This window comes from Protopterus annectens, chromosome 7.part1 (genome assembly GCF_019279795.1).
Source record: "Protopterus annectens isolate FY-2018-M chromosome 7.part1, PAN1.0, whole genome shotgun sequence".
Classification (NCBI taxonomy): Eukaryota; Metazoa; Chordata; order Ceratodontiformes; family Protopteridae; genus Protopterus; species Protopterus annectens.
Window position 1 is genome coordinate 484123197 of NC_056740.1, and position 23945 is coordinate 484147141.

Sequence of the window (23945 nt, forward strand, 5' to 3'; positions counted from 1 at the left end):
GTAAATATAATTTGACATTCAAACAGAAGGAGGCTTTGAATAAGTTACGAAATAATACCACCATTACCATCAAGTCTGCTGACAAGGGAGGTGGGATAGTTATTATGGATACTTCCAAGTACAAAGAAAGTATGCTTGAGATGTTGAATGACAGAAACTATTATATTCCTATTACCTTAGAAGCAGTCAACCGGTTGACTGATAGGATACACGGTATGTTGAATGACCTAGTAAAGAGTAAAGTAATAGACTTTAATTTGTTTAAATTTTTAGAAGTTATATATCCACTTATTCCGGTCATCCAAGGCCTTCCTAAGATACACAAGGATAGGGAGAATCCGCCCCTAAGACCTATTGTAGCAGGAAGGGGTTGGTCTACTGAACCCCTATCCATCTATATAGAGAAGCATTTGAGACCGATAGTTGATGCGAATATATTTAGCTTGAAGGATACTAAACAGTTCCTGTTAGATTTATATGGCTTTATTGCAACGGCACCATCTGTTCAAGAATATATTTTTGTCACTATGGATGTACACTCCTTATTTACAGTGATTCCTAATTTGGAAGGGATAGAGATGGTAGACAGTTATCTAAGGAGAATGTCAGACAAGGGTGATGTTGAGATAGATCTATTAATGACCTTTTTGGAAGTTATACTGGAATCAAATGCATTTTGCTTTAATGATAGGTTCTTCTTACAGAGGGATGGAGTGGCTATGGGCACTTCTTGTGTCAACAGCTACGCCAACCTGTTCATGGCTGAATGGGAAAACAAATTTATGTTCCAGATGTCTCATTTTAAGAATTTTGTTCCTTTTTACAGACGGTTTGTAGATGACCTGTTCCTTTTGTGGACAGGTACCTCTGATGATTTAGACATTTTTGAATATGAGATTAACTCTGTTACTAGATATCTTAAGTTTACAGTTGACCGATCTTCTACTAAGATTCCTTTCCTTGACATTTATATAGAAAAGCTAGGGAATGGAATGATTAATACAGGATTATATAGGAAGTCATGCCATAAGAATGTTTTATTACACCGTCATAGCATGCATCCTGGCTACATATATAATAATATTGTTAGAGGACAGGCCATGCGTATTTCCAGATATAATCCACTGGATTCCAATTTCAGGAAGGAATTAGATGACTTACATCAGAGGCTAGGAGCACGGAATTATTATGGTAGGGATTTGATTAATGGAACACTTGACATAGATGAGTTGAGGTCTAATACAGCAGCCCCTTATTTCTCAGATAGGATTCAGAATTTTGATACCATAGGAAGTAGAAGGCCCAGAGCAGTAATGGAGTCCAATAACGCAGTTTGCCCTATTTTTTATACTAAAGATGTAGGGATTATAAAAGATGTCATTACGACCCATTGGCACATTTTACTAGTAGATCCAACTGTCAAATAAGTTGTAGGAACTACACCGAAATTTGTATATAAGAATAAAATGAACTTGAAGAGACTACTATGTTATTCGAGAAATAACCCACAGGATGGTTTCAATGAACTTCAAATTACATCACCCTGTAATCACTGCAATTTCTGCTTTTTGATTGACTCTAAACCTGTGTTCATACATCCCTCTGGATTTGGGTTTTTAAGTTTCGAGCTAAGGGTAATTGCATGTCCACTGATGTGATTTAGTTAGCATCTTGTGTGGAGTGTTCCACTTTCTATGTTGGTAAGACCAATAGGAGTTTGAGGGACAGGATGCGGGAACACACCTATCACATCAGGACTGGATCTGTGACCAATGCCCTAGCGAAACATGTTATAGAGAAAGGAGAAGGACATAATTTCAGGTTCAAAATAATAGAAAATATATCTAGAAGTATCAGAGGAGGGGACATTAAGACCTTCACAGAAGCAAAAGAGACAAACTGGATTATGAGATTTAGATCAGATTCCAGCCCTGGTCTGAATGGTAAAGTTCCCATCCAACCCTTCCTTAAGATGAGGAAATTAAGGGCTTAGACCATGTTTTTACCACTGTTCTCTTTCTTACATATAGTTCTAGATCTTTTATTTCCCATCACACAGTACATCACCATTTATATTTGTTTTTAGAGATACTACATGTCAGACATTTACACTCATACTGAGGTTAGATCCCTAGCTGGTATTGTTCATGTATACATATACTTGTCATATTTTTTATGTTATTTTTATTCCGTCATGTTGCTTTTATCATCTATCATACATATGTATCTATTTGAATATATACATTTTTCAGATAGTTTTTACTGCATTTGATTAATGTTGAATACACCTCTTATATTTTGTTGTATTGTTGGATAGACGTTTTATATATATTTGTTATGTTGTTTTTATAATATATTATACATATGTATCTATTTGTATATATACATTTTTTAGATAGCTTCTATTGCATTAGATTAAGGTTGATTACACCTCTCATATTGTGTTGTATCGATGGATAGACTATGTACATATGTTTTATATTAGTACTTTCACTTTAAGATTGACTGAATTTCCCGCTGTTTTTTATATTTAAACTGATGGATTTAGATACTTTTATAGGTCTGATGAAGCCGTTTGGTGAAAGCGCTAACCTGTTTGTGTACTATTATTAAATTCCCATACTGAATTAGTTGCAGCTTCGTTTGTTTGCTGCTTTTGATACACTGCGACTATTGAAGTATTGAGGACATTTATATGCCGTTTTGGACTATCTACTGTGTTTTGCTCTTGGTGTTTGTAGTTGGTTATCTCATATAGAAAAAACTTTGCTTGACATTATGATTTTCACTAGAAAATTTAATTTTAGTGCCACTATGGGTAGAGAAGCAAACCGAAATTCTACCATCACTTCTTGTAAAAAGGCAAGTGTAAGTAACCCTCCATTACATCCCACTATACAATTGTACCAAAAGATTTGCATGAATGACATTAGACAACTTTCTAAAAATCGGAATTCAAATTTATTACACAATTTAACTAAAGAGGAAACCATACTCCTCAATAATATATCTAATAATAAAGCCATTCGAGTCATGAAACCAGACAAGGGAGGAGGTCTTGTGGTCATGGACCAGGACAGGTACATAGAAAATATGTTATGACATTTATTTGGGGAAGGGTACCAGCAAATTTCCTGTAATGAACTTAACATCGCATACAAACATATGGACATGGTTCTTATGGATCTACTTTTGAATGACCAGATATCAGAAGTTGAATTTAACTATTGTACACAAAACAACCCTAGGATCCCAACAATATTTGGAATACCTAAGATTCACAAGAACATCTTGCATCCACCTTTAAGACCTATAGTGGATGCAAAATGGTCCAAGACTTTAACTATAGATAAATATATAGACCTCCAGTTAAAGAACTGTCTGGGGTATTTTTCTCATATCATCAGAGACTCATGGGATTGTTTGAAAAAAATCAAACAGGAATATTTTAGTGATAACATAATTTTCGCTACAATTGATGTCAAGGACTTATTTAGTGTCATTCCCCACAAAGAAGGCACTGAAATGTTTTATGACTTCCTATGTCAACAGACCAAGTTTTGACACACCAAAATACATTGAGGACATTAATGGAACTTGTGTTGGAGAACAGTTTTTTGACTTTCTAAGGTCATTTATTTAAACAAACCACAGGGGTAGCTATGGGGGCAGCGTGTGCACCAGTTTTTGCCAACATTGTTCTGACTCAGTGGCAACTGTGTCAAGTTTTTTTATCCTCAGGGATATCCCATTGTAAGTTTTACAGTCGTTACCTGGATGACATCTTCATTTTCTGGGATGGAGACCGTGACCAGTTGCATGAATTCTTACTGTTCCTCAATTCAAGCACTGCATTCCTGAAATTCTCCATGGAAACGAATTCTGACTCCATTAGTTATTTAGATATCAGAATTAGCAAAGACTACATCAATAGCTTATTTTTCTCCACCATCTATCGCAAACCCACATACTCGAACTCCCTTCTCCATTTTGAGAGTGGGCACCCTGTGCATCAACAAAGATCCTTAGTCAAAGGCCAGGGGGTGAGACTAGCCCGCATGGTTAGCAGGATGGAAGATTTCCAGAAGGAAAGGGATGTTTTATTGAGTATGCTTTTAAGAAGAGGATATCCGAAATAATTTTTACACCTTTGTTGGAAGAAGTTACTGAAAAGAGATTAGAAGGACATTTCTATCCCTTGCTAGGAATGGATATTACCAGATTGTGTGCACCATTGGAGAACAGTAACAACCATACTGATCGTTTTCACAATGGGATCATCCTCACATACACCCCACAGTTCCCACTGATTTGGGACATTGTTTTCAAAAACTGGTTCATCCTCAACAGTGATGAAAGCATAGGTCAGAAGGTTGGTGAAGCCCCCGTAGTGGTTTACAGAAAGGACACCAGCATCAAGAATATCCTTGAAAGAAATCCATGTAGTAGTACCACCAGTAGACTGGGAAAAATGGCAAAATGTAGGCAGTGCACGCAGTGTAAACACATACTAGAGGGAGACAGGGTTTTACTCAAAGGTTATGGATGGGTTAGATTATTTCAGAAATATAATCGTGGCAGCATAAAAGTCATTTATGCCAGCATTTGTCAGACCTGTATGTGCTTCTATATTGGAAAAAACAAAAATGCTTTTAGAACCCGCATTTATCAACATATTTATGATATAGATAATTGTAATATTACAAATGCATTAGCCAAACATATCAACCTTCACCCAGGTCACTATTTCAAGTTTATAGTTCTTGAACAGATCATCATAGATGAAAGGGGCAGCCCTATTGACCATTTACTGGAGTATAAAGAACTATTATTGAAAATGAGGGTCAATGCCACCACTAGCCCAGGGCTCAATGATATGGTTTCACTTAGCAGTTTTTTTTAAATTAAAAGCAGACTTTTGCATTTAAATATTCCATGTTTTTTACAGCCATTACAAGAATGTAACTGATTTTATTTGTTCTTGGTTATGAAAATATAGTTATAAAGAGATATAACACCTATGGTCAAAATTTACATGACTTGCTAGCAAAATGCATTAAGGGAGCCTGTACCTTTAAAAGTGGATGTACTTTTTATAGTCTTTTTAATTGATTTATTGCACTGGTTATATAAGACTCAGTGTGTAACACGATTTTATTCTGCAGAAGTCATAGTTAAAAATTGACGAAAGCACTCAATAAAATTAAAATTTTACTTTTTCTGGTCGTCCAGTTTGCTTTGTATTTCCTTATATTTAGATATGTTACCAATACATGTAACTCCATATGGATTACAGAATGAGTCAATTCTGGGCACATTGCGGGTGCTGTGAAAGCATTTTTAGCTAACATCAGATTAAAACAGTGCTAATTTCATTAACTGTAATCGTACTTTGACTTAGGAATGGGGTCCATTCCTGTCAAGGTATTAGAAACCCAAACGACTTGGAGAAATTAGACCAGCATACAAACTTCCTCAGCAACACCACCAAAACTACTCTTGCCATTACCTGCCATCTCCCATCAATCTTACACGGTGCACCCATCCTGACCAACCGTCAAGCTACAGTTAAAAGCAAGCTGGAGGTATGCTACAGTAAGGATGATAAATTTGCCACCAACAAACAGTACTGCAGCCAGCATTGTACTACCCTTAAGGCATTGCATTGACTCAAACTGGCTTTCCACTTAGGTCACATACAGCTTATCACACACAACATTATTCACAAATCTGATGACTGCCCTGCTTTTAGTCGCATTCTCCGTTCTTATCACCCTAATAGACTAGTATGATCTAATGAACATCATCGTCTCAGAGTATATGACCCCCACAGACCCTATGGCCACAATTATTACTCATACTTTGTTGTTAAGAAACAGAAAGTTGGAAAAAAGTGCACTCACTGTGTTTAATCTTATCTCTATGAACTGCAATTTGTGAATTCTTTAACTTTTGATAGTATTCGTTTTATCAACTTGTTATCTCTGTCCAAATATTTGCACTTTGTATATAGAAATTCACATAGTATGAAATGAAGTTGTGAATGTTTACTTGGTTACTATTTTGTCTTCTGTATTATTAGGTTTTGTAAAAACTTTGTTATTAAGTGTAACCATATTGAAGCCATTCTAGACTTTTGTCTGGCAAATGGCTTAATAGTAGCCAACACATGGTTCAGAAAGAAAACCAGTCACAAGATTGTGTACTAGAGTGTAACATGCAACTCAGGTAGGCTTCCCCTTAGTAATGACAGAGCACTGTGGTAGAAACAATGATTGCAGAGTCATTCCCAGCAAAACAGTCAGCCCGCAGCATAAACCACTGGTTGCCACAATCAGCTGCAAACAGTGGTCAGAGAAGGCTCTAAGGTCAACAGAGTTCAGGCTGAAGACCTGGAAGTTGACTGCATAGTGTGTGTGTGTGTGTGTGTGTGTGTGTGTGTGTGTGTGTGTGTGTGTGTGTGTGTGTGTGTGTGTGTGTGTGTGTGTGTGTGTGTGTGTGTGTGTATGTGTGTGTGTGTGTGTGTGTGTGTGTGTGTGTGTGTGTGTGTGTGTGTGTGTGTGTGTGCGTGTGTGTGTGTCTCTGTGTGTCTGTGTGTGGCTGGGTGTGTGTGGGTGTGCGTGGGTGTGTGTGTGTGTTTCTGTGTGTGTATATCTGTCCTTGTTTGTATATGCATGTATATGGATTTCTTACAATACTCCTGTCTTCTGCTAGGGATATGGCAGAACATTGGAGTCCTTGAGAGTTTATCAAAAGCAAGTCCCTTCCTTGAAAACTGAGGTGATCAGCCTGAGCTTTCAGTTGGCTTTTTCACTATAGTGGACTAGCCCACACACTATCCTCATGTAGAGGCAGAGACTCCCAGTTTTAACATGGTCAATCATCTTCAGGTTTCCTGATTCTGAGGGAAACCCTGAATGCAGTGATTATGTTTGATAAAATACTATGCCAGATAAATGCTAATTGTCAAGCATTTAGCCACCTGTCTGCTGCCGAGATACAAGTTGAATATTTGGCTTCTATAAACTGTTCATTCATGTAGATGTTTCTTTGCTCTTGTGACCTGACTTATGGCTTAAAATGGTCCATGGAGGACAATCCACCCACATAATTAACAAATGGTTACAAAGACAAATAAACTGTTTTCAGAAAATACAGATGTAGAAAATTGGTATCTGACCTGGGTCCTAGTGGCTACGTCTTTTTGTTGTATATATCTATTAGAAGCCTTTTCTAAAGAGATACTTAAGGATTAATGACAGATTGTAAGTAACTGTTGAATGATGTATTCATGCACCTGCTATTTTGTTATATAAAAGTGACTTTAAACAAATTTACAAGGCATTTTTAGACAATTTGTTTTAGAAATTTGAAGAAATGAGAAGACTTAAATTCTTTGTAATTAAATGTTGATATTAATTTTACACAAAGATGACAAAATGTAAATAAAGCTGTGAAAAAATATGTAGAAAGTCCTTTATAGATAAAAATGTCCTTCTTTGCTTTCATTTTTAATTATTATTATTATTTTATTTCCCAAGCTAATTATCTTGAGGGTTTTGTTTTGTTGATAGCTCAGACTGAACCTTGCCAGGGTTTCTGGTTGACACTGCATATTATACCAAGTGAATCAATATTAAATGGGTGCATAGATGAATATTTTATCTCCAAGTCAATGCAAAAGCCACCAAACGTCCCTCAAATGTCATCACACACTGAATATGTCTAAACTCACTTCCTCAGCCTTTCATTGTCTCTTTTTCTGCAAAAACTCTTACGATGTGATAATGTCTGCCCATATCTATGTGTGGGGCATATAACTGATCCCATTTGCTGCTACATTTTTTGTTGGTGTAATCTGGGGACTTCCCTACCTGTAAATGCCCCTTATGGTCTAGATGACATAGTGATACAGATAGCTAGATTTAATAACACCCCTACACTGTCCCTTATGGTCCAGATGAGGTGATACCAATGTCCAGATTTAATAACACCCCTACATACTGCTGTTTTAGAAGTTAGTTATAACATATTCTGAAGGCTGCGTTAAAATCAGGTGAGCTTATATTACTATCCATTGCTTAGACATGAAATTAAAATAAGTAGCATATTTTTCTATAATCCATAATTTACAAAACAGTCTCAGGATAAATACAAGTAGCCATGAGTTATTAAAATACAACATATGTATTCACTGTGTGTATATAAACACTCACACACACACACACACACACACACACACACACACACACACACACACACACACACACACACACACACACGCACACACAGTTGGTTGGTCATTTGGCATAATGGTTAAGGTATTTACCTCACAGACACCAGGTACAGGATTTGATTCTCACCCTTGAGAGAAATTTGCTAGGCTTAAAATGGCCCACATACACAACTAGCCTTGCACCTACTTTTGAGACCTTTTAGCTCACTTGATATTGTCCACGGTCTTTAACTAGTGGTTTAATCTAGTGGCTTTGTGTCCCCTTCTGCAGGTCTTGTATTATGCTCTGTTGTTCTTGCCCAGTCATGTATGACAATGGCTAGGGCAATAGAATCCCCACATAATTTTCCATGGTGTCTAAGTCCAGAGAAGTAGTTACTTGACTTAATGCAATCTTTATAAATAAATGTGATTGTTGTTCAACTACCTGGCATTGTTACATGTACTCTTTTCTTTTTTCCTTTTACCCTCAAAGATAGTTTATAAAATGTTATTCTATTTCAAAGTTTTCACTGAATACATCTAATTCTTTTTATTACATTTTAAGCTTTATTACCTTATATGTCTTACATATCATTGCTGCTTATTAGATTGCAAAGCTTTAATGCATTTAATGAGTGTATATTTCATTGTTAAACCCAAGCTTGTAATATTTAATTGTAAATTGTGAAAAAGGTCAATAGACTTAATCTGATGAGCAAATTGCAAATAAATAAAATAAATAGGCTGTAGAGGTTCCATAAATAAAATAAAATAAACAGGTTGCAGTGGTTCCATAAATAAAATAAACAGGCTGCAGTGGTTCCATAAATAAAATAAGCAGGCTGCAGTGGTTCTATAAATAAAATAAATAGGCTGCAGTGGTTCCATTCATAAAAGTGGGAGATCACATCAGACCCAGACACTTTTACATCCATCCTGACCAACATTCAATGCAAAATCACGGTAATGGTTATGATGAAGCCTATACAGAATAATGCTGGAAAATTAATTTATGTTAGATACATAGGTTCATAGGTAGGTACTAGGGCCTATATAAGCCTAGCCAAACAGTACCCTGACTTTCGCCACCCAAGAAAATTATTTTCCTGTGCCCCTCTTGATCAGAGCCACAGACGTGATCCCCAGGTGAATTTCCTATCTCCCATCCAATCATCAAGATTTTTCTTGAAGAGTGCTAATGCGGAGCTTTGTTTGATATAGATAGGTAGTTTGTTCCAGTGTATGGGAAGTCTCTGGGACAGGAATCTATCCCTCCAGCATGTTCTTTTTTATTGTGGTGACAAGGTTTAGGTCCCTAGAGCGTGTAGCTTGGAGGGATTGGGATTTTTTTAAGTGGAGCATGTCTAACAGCTCTGGGTTTGACATAGCTTTGTATGTTAAGCAGAGATCGCCTCTGAGTAGTTGATATGCGACAGAGTAAAGCTGTAGTTTTTTGAGATGGTCTGCATAGGGCATCTATTTGAAGCTGGTAATCCTCTTTGTGAGGTATTTCTGCAGCCTTTCCAGTTGTTGTAGATGTCTTGTGAGGTACATACCAAAAGAAGTGTTGTACTCTATTATAGGTCTAATGTGTGATGAGTAGAGGGGAACAATGACTTCTTTTTTCCAAATGAGAAACCTTTTGTGATAAGGTGTGCCACGTAGAAGGATTTCCTGATTACTGTGGTGATGTGATTATCAAAGGAGAGACTACTGTCCACCTGTGTCCTAAGGTCTCTTATCACACTTTCGGTGATAAGTAGACTACCGCCTGTGTGGTAGTTCATGGGTACAGTTTTTACCAAAAGGAATGACAATACACTTTTTGGCATTGAGCTTGAGGCCATGGCTTTGACACCAGGCATGTGTCTCAGTGAGGCCCTTTTTTAGGATGTCCACATCATTAGGAGTTTTGATTATGGCTCTTAGTTTGCATATATATATATATATATATATATATATATATATATATATATATATATATATATATATATATACACACACACACACACATATATATATATATATATATATATATATATATATATATATATATGTGTGTGTGTGTGTGTGTATATATATAAAATAGTAATATGCAATCTCGAGGATTTTCTCCCCCGGTCTCCTCTGTAAAGTTGCAAACATGGAATGATTTCCTTACTACCACAGACACATGATAGTCAAAGGCCAGCTTACTATCCATGTGTGCTCCAAACTTTCTGACCAATGGGTCTACCCTGATGGGTCTTTTGTCAATGCTGCAGTTTCTAGGGATAGTTGTTTTTCCAAAGGATACTATTATGCATTTCCTGGCATTGTCTTTTAGACTGCTGCTCTGACACCAGCTATTGTTCTGTGCTAGGTCTTCTTGGAGCATATTTGTGTCTTTGGGGGATTCCATGGCTGCACTTAAGTTGCAGTTATCTGTAAACTTGGTCAGCCAGAGGCCATTGATGTTGGACTTGATTTCAGAGAAGTAGATGCCAGAAAGGAGGGGCCCCAGCACCAGGCCTTAAGGAACTCCACTAGTGACTGGCCTTTTTATAGAGGTAGACTCCCCTGTCCTAACATCTTGGGTCCTATTTTTGACCCATGTGACCCTCCAGTGGCTTTTCTTTTTTCTTCTTTCACTGTTGATGCCCCTGTCATAACAAGTATTATTACTCGCCATTTCCTTTGTGCCTAAAAAATTACTGACTGTCCTCACTGAAATCCTTTCTTTGTTAAACTCATATAATAATTTCTGTCTAAATTGCTTTCCTGTAACATTGGTATTTGCATCCAAGAGTTCTTAATATAATTCAACAAGTTTTTTTGTCTATACTTGTAAGGCCATTGACATTCCATGTTGATATTGACAAAGCAGCCATTCTGATAAAGACATTAATCCACTCATTTTGCATGACAGCTCTTTTGAATATACATGTAATATAAATATATCTACACACACACGCACATATAAAAATATACTTGCATATTTAGCTGACATGCACAGACCAATGACTGACAGGCTGATCCTGCATGTAGTTTCTTCTTATCAACATTTGAACTCATGCCACATTCCCTGAGACTTTCCCCTTTATTAAATACAAGAAAAACTTTTCAGTAGAAGAAAAGTCTCTTCCCATTTTAACTAACAGTAAGCACACAAAAGTATATACACTTTCCAAAAAGAAAATATGTTCCACAAGACAGCATGAGTTGCTCAAACTGATCACTGCACTCACAGTTATTACCTATTTTAAGGGTAAGGTTAACCATACTATTGCAGATGCTCCAGCCTGTGTTCCCACGTAGACAGATTCCTGTCTGTTATATTATCACACTTCCCTTCCCTGTAAACATTAACTTCTAGTCAACAGAAAATGTACATTGACTATGCTTAAATAAACAATCTAAGCTGTGCACTGTTACATTTAATGTGTTATGAACTGGTTTCAAAGCTTTTAATTAAACACTCACATGCAGAGAAACAATTTCTATTCCGTCTAGCCCAGTTATTGGGCTAACTGGGAGGCAACTACTTGTATACGTATTGACTTCCCACTGTTGCCTATTGACTTCACACAATTTCAAATTTCATTTCTTTCTTTATTTTACTCTTTATTTATCATTTACCTCCTTGCCAGTATAAAGTTAATTACTTTGTAACTCATAGATGTCACACAGAACACTAAAACGGCTTGACAATATCCTTTTAAAAGTTAATTTCACTAAGAACACACCTTTTCAGATGTCTCATAACTGATTTCCTGCACCTGAAGTCTGACTGACTTCAACTAAAGCCAGGTGCTAATTGAAGAAAAAAATCTACTTACTTGGCAAACACAAGAACGGCTATTTTTAAATTATTCATTATTTTCTGTTGTTTTTCATTTTTTTAGGCTCATAGGTAGGTACTAGGCTATCAGCCCAAGGGCCTACGTAAGCCTAGCCAACAAGGTTCCCTGGCTTATGCCACCCAAGAAAGTTATTTTCCTGTGCCCCTGTCGAGCAGAGCCACAAAAGTGATTCCCCGGATGTATTTCCTATTTCCCATCTAATCATCAAGATTTGTCTTGAAGAGTGCTAATGAGGAACTTTGCTTGTCATAGATGGGTAGCTTGTTCCAGAGTATGGGAAGTCTCTGGGACAGGAATCTATCCCTCCAGCATGTCCTGTTTAGTGTGATGACAAGGTTTAGGTCCCTAGACTGTGTAGCTCAGAGGGATTGGGGTTTCTTTAGGTGTAGTATGTCCAACAGCTCTGGGTTTGACATAGCTTTATATGTTAGGCAGAGATCACCTCAGAGTAGGCAATATGCGACGGAGTAAAGCTGGAGTTTTTTGAGAAGGTCAGTGTAGGGCATCTGAGGCCAGTAATCCTATTTGTGAGGTATTTCTGTGGCCTTTCCAGCTGCTGCAGATGTCTTGTGAGGTACATTCCAAAGGGGGTGTTGTACTCTGTAATGGGTCTAATGAGTGTCGAATAGAGGGGAACAATGACCTCTTTTTTCCTGGATAAGAACCCTTTTGTGATGAGGTGTGCCACATAGAAGGATTTCCTGACTACTGTGGTAATGTGATTATCAAACGAGAGACTACTGTCCACCTGGGTCCCAAGATCTCTTATCACAGATTCGGTGTTAGTAGACTGCCGCCTATGTGGTAGTTCATGGGTACACAGTTTTTACCAAATTAAATGACAATGCACTTTTTGGCATTGAGCTTGAGGCCAATCATCTGTCTCAATGAGGCCCTTCTGTAGGATGTCCACATCATTTGGGGACTCGACTATGGCTCCTAGTTTGCAGTCATCTGTGAACGTCATTAGCCAAAGGCTTTCTGTGTTAGCCTGTACTTCAGAGAAGTAAATACCAAACAGGAAAGGTCCCACAACTAAACTCTCACTTGTCACTGGTTTGAAGTCAGATTTGGAGTCTGCAACCTTTACAGTGTAGGTTCTATGAGTGATCCAGTTGCAACCCATCTTGTGACGTAGGGATTTATACCTGGTTTAGTGAGTTTAGCTATAATTCCAGAATGGGGGATGGTGTCAAAAGCCTTGGCGAGGTCAAGATAGGGCAGTGTGAATCAGCTTACCCTCATCTATAGCTTTGGTGACTGCCTCAAAGAAGTTGATCATGTTCAGGTGGCATGATCTCCCTTTCACAAAAATGAACTGGGTGGGGTCCAGAGTTTGGAAGTTACCAATGTCTTTGTTTATGAGTTCCATGATGATACGTTCCATGGCCTTACAGGCCAGGCTCATGAGGCTAATAGGGTGATAGTTCCCGGGATCAGTGGTAGCTCCCCCTTTGTGGAATGGGATAACTGTTGGTATGCACCATTAAGTGGGCACAAAGCCTGATGTGAGGCTATGATTGAACATGGTGCTTAGGTGGGGAGCCAGTTTTTTCTGAAGTTCTTGTAAAACGCAGCCTGGGATGTTGTCTGGACCCATGTAGTTGTGATTCCAGGAACTTTGCATTATTCCTGTATAGATATGATCCCTTTAGGGAGTGAGAGGGGGGTAAAGTTAGCACTGAACCTATCTGCCAGGATGTTGGCAATATCAGTTGGTTCTGTACTTTTCGTGACATTGTGCTGTAACTCAGAGCAGATCTGGCTGTTGCCATTGAGATTCTTGACATAGCTATTGAATGCTTTGTGGTTATCCCTAGAATCAGTGGCAATTTTGTTTTCATAGCTAGCTTTGGAGGATCTTTAATTGATCTCAGCTTCTTACTGAGGCTGACCAGGGAGCTCCTACACTCATGGGATTTTACTCTCTTTTGCAACAGTTTCTTCCTTCTGTTGTAGAGTTTGTTTATAGCAGGGGACCACCAAATTGGCTTCCTGATTTTGGAGGTTGGCATCTTGGTTCTGTTTAGGATAGCATGATCCATGCACTTGTGTAAGTGCTTATAGAGTGCATTTGTGTAGGATTCAGCAGTCATAACTGTATTGTCTGTCTGCATGGGTGTCATGAAGTTCACCACTTCTGTCATAAGAAGCATGAAGTTGGCTTTGGAGAAATTCATTACCATGGTTTCCTTAATGGGGGTGGTGTTGGAATGTGGATATCTAGGGTGATTAGCTTATGGTCGGATCTGACCAGTGAGGAGTTGACTTCAGGTGTGGAACACCGGTCACTCATGTTGGTAATGACTAGGTCTAGGATATTGTTGCCCCTGGTGGGGTTGTGGATAAGTTGATCCAGGGCATTGGAATTTATGAATTCCAGAAGGTGTTGAGTGAAGAAGTTGTACATGAGTAGTTTTCCCAGTTAATGGTGGGGTATTTGAAATCACCCATTATTAGGGTGTTTGGTTGAACCCTAATATTTTCCAGTATATTAAGAAAAGAGGAGTGGGAATCCTGGGGCATGGTGGGGGATCTGTAGCAAGCTACAATTTGGATTGCAGTTTTGCCCAAAGTTATCTGCACTTGGATAACCTCAGATGCATTATGCTGAGCAACTAGCCTGGAGGTGTGGATAGCCTTAATGAATATGGACACACCTCCACCTTTGGTGTTCCGGTCCAGGTTAGATGGCAGAAAAGTGTGGTATGAGTTATAGCCTAGTAATGCAGGGGTGCTCTCTGGACCCTTGAACCAGGTCTCAGTCACTGCACAGATATCGATGTTCTCCATTTTAAGGAGTGCCTCGAGGGAGTGCATTTTGAGATTTAGACTTCTGGCATTGAGTAGCATTACCCCCAGTTTTTGCTTGTGTGTTCCTGTTATGATGGTAAATTTGTCATTTGAACCTTTCCTAAAAAAGGCACTATAGGGGCAGTAAGAGTCTTAGCCAGTATCCAGAATCCCAGGGGTGACAGGTGCAGGCCATCTCTGGCAAAGCATCATGGTCTCTAGACCATGTCATCCCAGGCAGACAGATACTGGATCCCCTTAGAATGACACCAGAAGCTTAGCCAAATGTTGATGTCAATCAATTTGTCCTTGTACTGCAGTATCATTCTGGGTGATGGCAGGATGCTACTCAGGGCTAGGGTCATACCTGCCTGGGCTACAAGATCAGAGAGCTCTTCCATGTCTCTTTTCAGGTAGTCCAGGGAGGTACATCTCAGGTCATTCACACCAACATGGACAATGACAGAGTCATATTTGTACTTGTTGTGGAGTGACCTTAGTGTGTGGGTTATGTGGGGGATCCTGGCACCTGACAGGCAACTGACAGTAACCTTCTCTTTGTTTAGCCTGATGAGTGGGACATCATTGTGCCTGACTATAGAGTCACCTATGACTAGTGTGTTGGGCACGTTGTTTTGTCTTATGGGCTGTGGTTGAGTGGCACACTGAGTCTGTGGGCTATGTGTCATTTGGGTTGTGTTGGGGGGTTGCTTGCTTTTCTGCTTTGGAGGTCTCTGTTACTTGAGCAGATTAGTATTGAGAGCCTCTGCGAATGTTTTTGTGTTTCTATGTGTGGATTCTGGTGGTGTAGGTTTTGTTCGGCTATGTGATGAATGTGGTGTGGTGCAAGTGTTTACCTTCTCCTCTTGATTGTCAAGTTCAGTCGTGGTTGGAGAGAGCTTTACCTCCAGTTTGGCTAGATAAGTGCATCTCTCACAGGTTGTGGTGTTGGGTGGTAGGAGGAAAGGGTTGTTTGTGTACATGAGGCAATTGCTACATTGCCCCAAGATGCCCAGATTCATCAGATAGCCTGGAGAGAACACTCAGAGCTGACCCTTGGACATGCCTGAATAAAAAAACTATTTTCCTCTAGACAAGTGAGGAAAGTGAGTACAAGAGTTGTTTTTCTTTAAGCAAGTGAGGAAAGTAAGTACAAAAACTGTTTTTTTTTCTCTAGGTAATGAGGAAGGTTGAGTGCTGTAGTAATTTATAGCTTATTTAGTGCTTACAACAAGTTCTGAACAAATGCTGAGCACGAATAAGCAAATTCAAGTTCTTAAACTAAGAATCTTTATCTGAAGTAGACTAATTACAGGAAAGAAACAAGTGCAAATGTGGGCTTTTAAATCAGAAAGTTGAGAGAGATGGAAAAACTGCCCAAACAGCCAATAACTACATTTTCTGGGTCAGAAACCACTCCTTATTTAGTAGATAGGTTACTAGTGCTTACCACTCACACTGATAAACTATCAGGCTTCCCTCCAACACAAAGGCTTAGGGGCCTCATGGGCTTACAAATAGTCCTGGATACAGCAGATCTGTATCTGGACTAGACTAGTCACAGGAAAGGGGGGAAACAAGTGCAAATGTGAGCTTTTAAATCAGGAAGTCGAGAGAGATGGAAAACTGCCCAAACGGCCAATAACTACAATTTCTGGGCCAGAACCACTCCTTATGTGGTAGCGAAGTTACCTAGTGCTTACGACTCTCACTGATAAGCTAGAAGGCTTTCTCCAACACAGAAAGGCTTGTGAGGCTCAGAAGCTTAGAAACAGTTCTGGATACAGCAAATCTGTATTTGGACTAGACTAGTTACAAAAATGGGGGGGGGGGGCAAGTGCAAATGTGGGCTTTTAAATCAGGACATTGAAAGAGATGGAAAAACTGCCTAAATGGCCAATAATTACAGTTTCTGGGCCAGAAACCACGCCTTATGTGGTAGATAGGTTACCTAGTGCTTACCACTCCCACTGATAAGTTAGCAGGCTTCCCTCTAACACAGACAGGCTTGGGGGGTCAGAAGCTTACAAACAGTCCTGGATATAGCAAATCTGTATCTGGACTAGACTAGTTACATGAAAGGCAGGAAACAAGCATATTTTTTTGTTACAGTTATGCAGAACACATGGAGATTCTAGCAAAGTTTTTTTTGTAAAGGAAAGGGAGAAAGGAAAAGCAGAGGATAATTCAAGGTTAGGAAACTAAGTGGGTTGGCCTTCTCAAATGTTCTCTCTGTGTTAGGTAGAATGAGGTAATGACACTAGACTGGGACAAAATCCTTGTATATAACTTAAATTTAGAACATTAATCTAGACATTCACATTCACTGAAATAGAGTAGATAATTATCTTTTGCTTCTGTATATAATATGATCATGCAAATTTATCTTCCTTCAGCAGCTGAAGATCACAACATTCTGTTATTTTTACCTTGCTTGTTTCTAGCCTTTCTTATGCTGTTACAATATTACAACTAAGAAAAAGTAATTTCCTACTTTAATATCACTAGCATATAAAGCAGTCACTGAAAAAGCTCCCCACATTACATTTAAAATATCTCTAACTGCATACTATGTAAGACTTATTTGCACTCACAAAAATATCATATAATTTACATTATGAAATGTTTGTACAAATATTAATAAGAAGAAAACTGTTTAACTTGCAATAACTTCTTCAGTCACCTAACTTTAAAGGGCATAGTTTAGGGCTTATGCTTTATAGTTCTTCTCTAAGTTTAACTCGGTCACCAAACTTCTAGTCTTTTTCATCCACTTTTTCTTACTGGACCAGAGTTCACATGTCTAAGCTGCATTAAATGGTATTGATACTTTATATTTATCTCACTTATTCATTATTTTCAAGTTCTCAACACTAGCCTTGTTCAGTTCCAAGCTTCTCCCGATTCTTCTAGTCAACTCCTATGCTTTTCTGTTGCTCAAGCGAGTTCATTGGCAAAGTCTGTCTGTGAGCTTTTGTATTGTCAGAAGATTGAGAAGCAGGGTCCCCTTCAGTTTTCTGACTCATTCTTTGGCTAAACTTTTAATTTCCTTCATAGTCTGTCCTGCATCCCAAAAATATTTCATCCTTAAGGAAAATATATTGAAAATAGCTGTGTATTGCAACTTAAAATCTCACATCTTCTTGACTTACCCTAATTGCTGGGATACACTTTCTTTACTTCTGACTGTTTTACAGTGAGTAATCATTTTCTACAAACAATCTGGTGTCCCCAGTTTTTAATACTTTTCTTTTGTATCACAGCTTTGTAAGGAGCAGCTCTTTTGTCTTGCATGATATCATCTTTTTTAATGTGGGTTGTGACTGCTTTGTCACAACCAGGTTTGGAGCATACGTACAATGTGTCCTTTCAGTTAGAAAATCCTGCTGTGGCATACAATTTCCAGTTTCTTATTTATGCATTTATAAAGCTAATGCAGCCTATTTCTTCCAGTTGTTCTGGTATAAAAAATATTGGTTTTCTGAGTTTCCTCTGCCTTCTAATGTTAATATTTTTTGAAACAGCTTTTCTTAAGAAGCCTGATGTTAAACCATAGGTTCATAGGTAGGTACTAGGCTATTGGCCCTAGGGCCTATACAAGCCCAGCCAAAAAGGTACCCTGGCTTTTGCCATCCAAGAAAATTATTTTCCTGTGCCACTGTCGAGCAAAGCCACAGAAGTGATCCCCGGGGTAAATTTCCTATTTCCCATCCAGTCATCAAGATTTTTCTTGAAGAGTACTAATGAGGAGCTTTGTTTAATAGAGATAGGTAGTTTATTCCAGAGTATGGGAAGTCTCTGGGACAGGAATCTATCCCTCTGGCATGTTCTGTTTATTGTGGTGACAAGGTTTAAGTCCCTAGAGCATGTAGCTTGGATGGATTGGGACTTCTTTAAGTGGAGCATGTCCAACAGCTCTGGGTTTGACATAGCTTTGTATGTTAGGCGGAGATCACCTCTGAGTAGGCGATATGTGACTGAGTAAAGCTGTAGTTTTTTGAGACGGTCTGCATAGAGCATCTGTTTGAGGCTGGTAATCCTCTTTGTGAGGTATTTCTGCAGCCTTTCCAGTTGTTGTAGATGTCTTGTGAGATACATACCAAAAGGGACATTGTACTCTATAGTGGGTCTAATGAGTGATGAGTAGAGGGGAACAATGACCTCTTTTTTTCTGGATGAGAAGTCTTTTGTGATGAGGTGTGCCATGTAGAAGGATTTCCTGACTACTGTGGTGATGTGATTATCAAAGGAGAGACTACTGTCCACCTGTGTCCCAAGGTCTCTTATCACACTTTCGGTGTTAAGTATACTACTGCCTATGTTGTAGTTCATGGGTACAGAGTTTTTCCAAAGGGGATAACAATGCACTTTTTGACATTGAGCTTGAGGCCATGGCTTTGACACCAGGCATCTATCTCAGTGAGACCCTTTTGTAGGATGTCCACATCATTAGGAGTTTCGATTATGGCTCCCAGTTTGCAGTCATCTGTGAACTTCGTTAGCCAAAGACCTTCTGTGTTAGCCTGTACTTCAGAGAAGTAGATACCAAACAGGAGAGGACCCAGGACTGAACCCCATGGTACTCCACTTGTCACTGGTCTGAAATCAGATTCGGAGTCTGCTACTTTCACAGTGTGGGTTCTGTCAGTGAGCCAGTTGGCAACCCATCTTGTGACATAGGGATTTATACCTAGTTTAGTGAGTTTATCTATATTTCCAGAGTGGGGAATGGTGTTAAAAGCCTTGGCAAGATCTAGATAGGCTGTGTGAACCACCTTACCCTCGTCTACATCTTTGGTGACTGCTTCAAAGAAGTCTATCAGGTTTAGGAGACATGATCTGCCTTTTACAAACCCGAACTGGGTGGGGTCCAGAGTTTAAAGATTACCAATGTCTTTGTTTATAAGTTCCATGATGATACCTTCCTTGGCCTTGCAGACCAGGCTCATCAGGCTAATGGGGCAGTAGTTCCTGGGGTCCGTGGTGGCTCCCCCCTTGTGGAGTGGGATAACCATCGCTGTGCGACATTCAGCGGGCACAAAGCCTGAGGTGAGGCTATGATTGAACATGGTACTTAGGTGGAGTGCCAGTTCATTCTGTAGTTCATGTAGAACGCAGCCTGGGATGTTGTCTTGTCCCATGGATGCTGTGTTCTTGGCTTTGAAGAGTGTGGTTTTTACCTGTGCAGCTGTGATTACAGGAACTTTGCATTTTTCTGGTATAGAGATGTGCTCTTTAGGGGGTGAGAGTGGGGTAAAGTTAGCACTGAACCTATATGCCAGGATGTTGGCAATATCAGTTGGGTCTGTATATTTAGTGCCATTGTGCTGTAACTCAGAGCAGATCTGAGTGTTGCCATTGAGATTCTTGACATAGCTATAGAATGCTTTGTGGTTGTCTTTAGAATCAGTGGCAGTTTTGTTTTTGTAACTAGCTTTGGAGGATTTTATCAGGGATCGCAGCTTCTTACTGAGGCTGACCAGGGAGCTCCTCCACTCATGGGATTTTACTCTCTTTTGCAACAGTTTCTTCCGTCTGTTGTACAGTTTGTTTATGGCAGGGGACCACCAGATTGGCTTCCTTTTTTTGGAGGATAGCGTCTTGGTTCTGTTTTGGATAGCACAATCCATGCACTCGTGTAAGTGCTTACAGAATGCATTTGTGTAGGATTCAGTAGTCGTAAACTGTATTGTCCATCTGCTTGGGTGTCATGAAGTTCACCACTTATGTCTTAAGAAGCATAAAGTTGACTTTGGAAACATTTTTTACCATGGTTTCCTTAATGGGGGCAGGATGTGGATATCTAGAGTAATTAGCTTATGGTCAGATCGGACCAATGAGGCGTTGACTTCAGGTGTGGAACACCGGTCACTCATGTTGGTAATGACTAGATCTAGGATATTGTTGCCCCTGGTGGGGGTGTTGATAAGTTGATCCAGGGCATTGGAGTTTATGAATTCCAGAAAGCGTTGAGCAAAGAAGTTGGTACACGAGTAGTTTTCCCAGTAAATGGTGAGTTAGTTGAAATTGACCATTATTAGGATGTTTGGTTATACCCTAATATTTTCCAGTAAATCAAGAAAAGAGGAGTGGGAATCCTGGGGCATGGTGGGGAATCTTTAGCAAGCTACAATTTGGATTGCAGTTTTGCCCAGAGTTAGTTGCACTTGGATAACCTCGGCTGCATTATGCTGAGCAACTAGCCTGGAGGTGTGGATATCCTTAATGAATATGGATGCCTTTGGTGTTCCAGTCCAGGTTACATGGCTGAAAAGTGTGGTGTGAGTTATAGCCTGGTAGTGCAGGGGTGCTCTCTGGAGCCTTGAACCAGGTCTCAGTCACTGCACAGATATCGATGTTCTCCATTTTAAGGAGTGCCTCGAGTGAGTGCATTTTGAGATTTAGACTTCTAGCATTGAGTAGCATCACCCTCAGTTTTTGCTTGCCTGTTCCTATTACGGTGGTGAATTTGTCATTTGAACCTTGCCTAAAAAAGATACTATAGGGGCGGCAAGAGCCTTAGCCAGTATTTGGAGTCCCAGGGGTAACAGGTGCAGGCCCTCTTTGGCAAAACATCGTGGTCTGTCGACCATGTCATCCCAGGCAGATAGGTACTGGATCCCTTTAGAATGACACCAGAAGCTTAGCCAATTGTTGAAGTCCATCATTCTGTCCTTGTACTGTGGTATCATTCTGGGTGATGGCAGAATGCTACTCAGGGCTAGGGTCATACCTGCCCGGGCTACAAGATCAAAGAGCTCTTCCGTGCCTCTATTCATGTAGTCCAGGGAGGTATGTGTCAGGTTGTTCACACCAACATGGACAATGACAGAGTCATATTTGTACTTGTTGTGGAGTGACCTGAGTGTGTGGGTTATGTAGCAAATCCTGGCACCTGACAGGCAGCTGACAGTAACCTTCTCCTTGTTTAGCCTGGTGAGTGGGACATCAGTGTGCCTGACTATAGAATCACCTGTGACTAGTGTGTTGGTTACATTGTTTTGCCTTACTGGCTGTGGTTGAGTGGCACACTGAATTTGCGGGCTATGTGTCATTTGGGTTGTGTTGGGGGGGTGGAGGTCACTTGCATTTCTGCTTTGGAGGTCTCTGTTGCTTGAGCAGATTATTATTGAGAGCCTCCATGAATGTTTTGTGTTTCTATCTGTGGATTTTGGTGATGTAGATTTAGTGAGACTATGTGATGAGTGTGGTGTGGTGCAAGTGTTTACCTTCTCCTCTTGATTGTCAAGTTCAGTCTTGGTTGGAGAGAGCTTTACCTCCAGTTTGGCTAGATAAGTGCATCTCTCACAGGTTGTAGTGTTGGGTGGTAGGAGGAGAGGGTTGTCTGTGTACATGAGACAATTTCTACATTGCCCCAAGATGCCCAGATTCATCAGATAGACAGGAGAGAACACTGTGAGCTGACCCTTGGACATGCCTTAATAAAAAAAACTATTTTCCTCTAGATAAGTGAGGAAAGTGAGTACAAGAGCTGTTTTTCTCTAAGCAAGTGAGAAAATAAGTACAAAAACTGTTTTCCTCTAGGTAATGAGGAAGGTTGAGTGCTGCAGTAATTACTAGGTTATTTAGTGCTTACAACAAGTTCTGAACAAGTGCTGATCGTGAATAAGCAAATTCAAGTGCTAAAACTAAGAATCTGTATCTGGACTAAACTAGTTACAGGAAACAGGGGAACAAGTACAAATATGGGCTTTTAAATCAGGAAGTTGAGAGAGATGGAAAAACTGCCGAAATGGTCAATAACTACAATTTCTGGGCCACAACCACTCCTTATGTGGTAGATAGGTTGCCTAGTGCTTTCCACTCCCACTGATAAGCTAGAATGCTTCCCTCCAACACAGAAAGCTTGGAGGACTCAGAAGCTTACATACAGTCCTGGATACAGCAAATCTGTATCTGCACAACACTAGTTACAGGAAAGGTAGGAAATAGGCTTAGATTTTTTTTTAATACGGAAAAGTAGCTAAAACAGTAGTAAAAACAATTCAAATGCAGAGCAAGCTATCACACTTGAGTATGTAGCAATGTTAGACCAAACAGTTTAAAAAAATGTAATTAAATTAAAAATGACTAAAAACAAGTGCAGAAGGAGTCTGTTAGGTAGAATGAGGTAAAGAGATTGGACTGGGGGGAGTGTCCCAGATCAAATCTACAGTGGGGGCGGGCAACTGCAAAAGCCTCCAAATTTAAACAACAAGACAGGAATAGGGAGGGTGGATATGGGAAAACCAACACCTTCAGCAGAGATCTGAAAAACTATACAGTGAAGCAAAAATAACAGTGCACAACTCTGAAGTCAGCCAGCAATGATATAAAATTAGTCAAACAACAATTACCAGTACACATCTCTGAAGTGCCAGAAAATGTACTCAGCTCTGTGTATCTCCAGATAGTTTGAAGAGCACTGTGTCAGGACACAGGAAGGCTCCAGCAATGATATGCCAAAAAGACTGAAAAAAAACAGAAACCAAAGAGAAGGTGGACTAAAACATAGCCTCGTGGAACCCTGCTTGTGGAACCAGTCTTTTCAGTCTCTAATTTCTGCCCAGATAATCTAAATATCTGCTTTACAATTTTTTTTTTAATTATTTCCAACCTTTTGTCATTTGACTTTATATATTCCTCCAGTGCATCTGATTTATTTTTTCCACTAAGTTACTGGAAGGCACCTTGTATCCTAAAGCTGAAATGTGAACTGCTTTTTGTTAAACAGCTACAGCGTTCTTCCCATGCAGAGCCTTTTCTTCTTATCTTGTTGATTTTTCATTTACTTTCTCCACATTTATTTTTGCTGTCATCTAGGAAGTGTAGTTACTAGCCAGTAAATCAGTGTTGCCCAAACTGACAGTGTTTACTGGATGTTTTAAAACTTTCTCAGTTTTGACACTGGAAGACCTCCAATGAACACACTGCACAGTGTGCAGCCATCTTGTAGGCTCCATTGTTCCCTCAACTTATATCTAAAGGCACATATCAGTCTGACCTTGAAACCATTGCTAATATCCTCACAAATCAGTTTGGCTCCAGCTTTCCGCCACTATATATATCCCAACATCATCCTCATCCGTATT

The 23945-nt window shown here is 39.5% G+C and overlaps 1 protein-coding gene across 1 annotated transcript in view; it reads left to right on the top strand.

Annotated features, from left to right (window-relative positions):
- Window positions 1–23945, top strand: part of MST1R (macrophage stimulating 1 receptor) — a 1081737-nt gene that overhangs the window by 841365 nt on the left and 216427 nt on the right. The window lies entirely within an intron of this gene.